Source organism: Cebus imitator, unplaced genomic scaffold (assembly GCF_001604975.1).
Source record: "Cebus imitator isolate Cc_AM_T3 unplaced genomic scaffold, Cebus_imitator-1.0 Scaffold296, whole genome shotgun sequence".
NCBI classification, from domain to species: domain Eukaryota; kingdom Metazoa; phylum Chordata; class Mammalia; order Primates; family Cebidae; genus Cebus; species Cebus imitator.
In genome coordinates this window covers 1,522,775-1,525,483 of record NW_016107611.1, presented here as the reverse complement: position 1 = coordinate 1,525,483, position 2,709 = coordinate 1,522,775, and the positions used below count along the sequence as shown (strand labels likewise).

Here is a 2,709-nt window from a genome sequence, read left to right as displayed (position 1 = left end):
AAAAAAAATGCATAAGTGCTCCTTAGCTTTTACACTCCTGTTGTGTTTTACCCAGCATGCAATTAACGCAAGATATGCACACGTGTACATGGGGAGAGCAAGTGTGTGAGTGTGGGTCTCAAGGTCAGGGCTCAGATGCATTTGCTCAAGTCCAAGGCTCTAAAGGCCCATTAAGCAGGAGCCAGAATTCAAATGGCTGTCAGAGAAGAGGTGGAGAGATGTGTTCAGAATATGAGTGTTTGTATTTTCTAAAAAGCAAGCCTGTGCTGAGGATGGGTCTGCAGAGGGAATGGCTTGGAATAAGAAGACCTGAGTTCCATCCCTGGCCTGCTAAGGCTGTGATAAATGATCACAGCAACCCTCTTTCCCTCTCTCAAAGGGACACCTGTGGGGTCGCAGACACCAAGGGACATGAGTGCACCCATGAAGTAGGTGGCACCAATGTCACGGTGCTGCCTCAGTCAGCAGGAGAAACAAACAGAGAAAAAGACGATGATGGTGGTGGTGATACTGGCAGCCACTTCCCAGTATCAGAAACTTACTCTGTGTAACGCATAGTTTGTTTTTTTAATAAAAAAAGAGTTGAGGTCTCACTATGTTGCCCAGGCTGGTCTTTAACTCCTAGCCTCCAGCAATCCTCCCGCCTCAGCCTCCCAAAGAGCTGGAATTACAGGCATACGCTGCCTTGCCTAGCTTCTAAGTACTTTCCATTCGCAATTTCACTTAGCCAGCTCAGCACCCCTACGATGCTGGCATAACCAGATCTCCATCTTATCAGGGAAGCAATCTTGGAGACGGAAAGACACCTACCCAAGTCATGGAGCCAGGAAGGGGCAGCAGGGACCATATCCCAGGCCTGTCTTGCTCTGAAACCAGAGCTCAGCTCCCCTGTCTGGCCTGAGGAAAAGGAAGGGCCAGGGGCGGAGGCAGTGTGTGGGGAGCCCTGGGTGGAATGGTGAAAGGCATGAGCTCCAGGGAGAGACGCTGCTGTGCAGCAGCCGGTGGGCAGGGCCTTGCTGCTGCAGGGATGGGGCTCTGCCACTCACCTAGCAGGTGGTGGCCAGCTCACCAGGGAGAGGATGAAGGCCAAACAGAGCTTGCCTCCCCCTCCCGCTGGGCTGTGGCCCTCACAAAGGGACAGACAGAAACCGGATGCCAGGCATCAGGTGACAGGCCAAGAGATGTTTGTCTGGCATTTGCACACAGGTGCAATGGTACCCACGAGATGCAAGGACAGGTTGGGCACCAGGGGGCGGTGATGACTCACGCCATCCGTGCCAGCCTGGAGCAGGGCGGGGGAAACAGACACAGTCATCCAAGTGGGAGTCAAAACACCAGGAAGCAACACTGTGTGGGGCAGGGGACATGGTGGGAGGGCGTCAGCTCTCAGAAGACGGATGGGGAGGGAGGATGTCCAGACGAGCCCAGAGGCAGGAATATTTAGGGTTGCTCCCTGACAACCATGCTGACATCTGGCTGGAGACGACCTTTCCGTGCCCAGTGCCCACCACATAAATCAGACATCTGTGAGCTGGGTTCACAGAGCACCAGAGTCAGGAGGTCCTAGCTAGAGCCCAGGAGCCCAGATTTTAACAGGCCCCCATGTGACTGTGATGGCAGCCAGGCTCAAATAATCACGCTTTGCAATGCAGATGTTATTTTGTTATTTTAGAATGAACAGAAAGGAGCTGGAAGTGAGCTAGCCTTGAATCCCTTCTCCACAGTCGGACTTCTGCTCCACCTCCTTGCCAAGGTCTCCCTCAGGCAGATGAAGCTCCTCTCACACCTCTCTGCTGTCCTGGAGCAGTGATGGTACCCATCCTGGATGCCAATCAACATCATTCCTTTTGATGTTGGGGACACCCACATTATAAGGCAACAGGCAGTCATCTTTATATTCTTCCCAGTAAAGATGTCAATACCAACCAGGTGGACCTTGGCGCGGCCATGCTTGCCAGTCTTCAAAGTAGACATCTCGACGATCTTATAGGGCCAGACTTTGAGCACCAGAAAGCCATTGTTACATAATGCTGAGCACTGCATTGGGAAGGAGGCCGAGGCCCCTGCATCTTCTGTCTCAAAGTCCAAATCATCTGCCATTTCAAGAGGCTTAGATTCCAACTCTGGCAAACACACTGACTCAGCACCGTCTGCTTGCTGCGAACCCAACCGGTGCCTCTGACCCTGCTGCTGCCACTGCTGCTACTGCCGCTGCCTCTGCCACCCCGCTGTGACTTTCGCAGGCATGGTCAGACTAGGCTCTACAGCAACGACTCAACTCTGCCTTGTAGCACGAAGAGTAATAGATGGTATATAAACAAAAGAGCCTGGACATGTGCAAATAAAACTTTATTTACAAACTGTCAGCTGGCCTGGACTGCGGCTGCTATGGACTGTTAGCTGAGCTCCATCAAAGATCTTCTGGAAGGACATATAATAAACTAGATGGCTGCTTTTAGGAAGGGGAGCTGGCAAAGCTGAAGGAGGACAGGGAGGAAAATTTACTTCTCTCTGTATACCTTTTCAAAAATGTTTATTTAATTTTATTGAAAATTATTGGGCCGGGCGCGGTGGCTCACGCCTGTAATCCCAGCACTTTGGGAGGCCGAGGCAGGTGGATCACGAGGTTAAGAGATCGAGACCATCCTGGTCAACATGGTGAAACCCCGTCTCTACTAAAAATACAAAAAATCAGCTGGGCATGGTGGC

General features: G+C 51.8%; 1 protein-coding gene and 1 pseudogene across 2 annotated transcripts in view; both read right to left on the bottom strand.

The window, feature by feature from the left end:
- Positions 1 to 1,974, bottom strand: part of LOC108285332 — a 6,002-nt pseudogene extending 4,028 nt beyond the window's left edge.
- Positions 1 to 2,709, bottom strand: part of PPP1R37 (protein phosphatase 1 regulatory subunit 37) — a 53,980-nt gene that overhangs the window by 15,072 nt on the left and 36,199 nt on the right. The window lies entirely within an intron of this gene.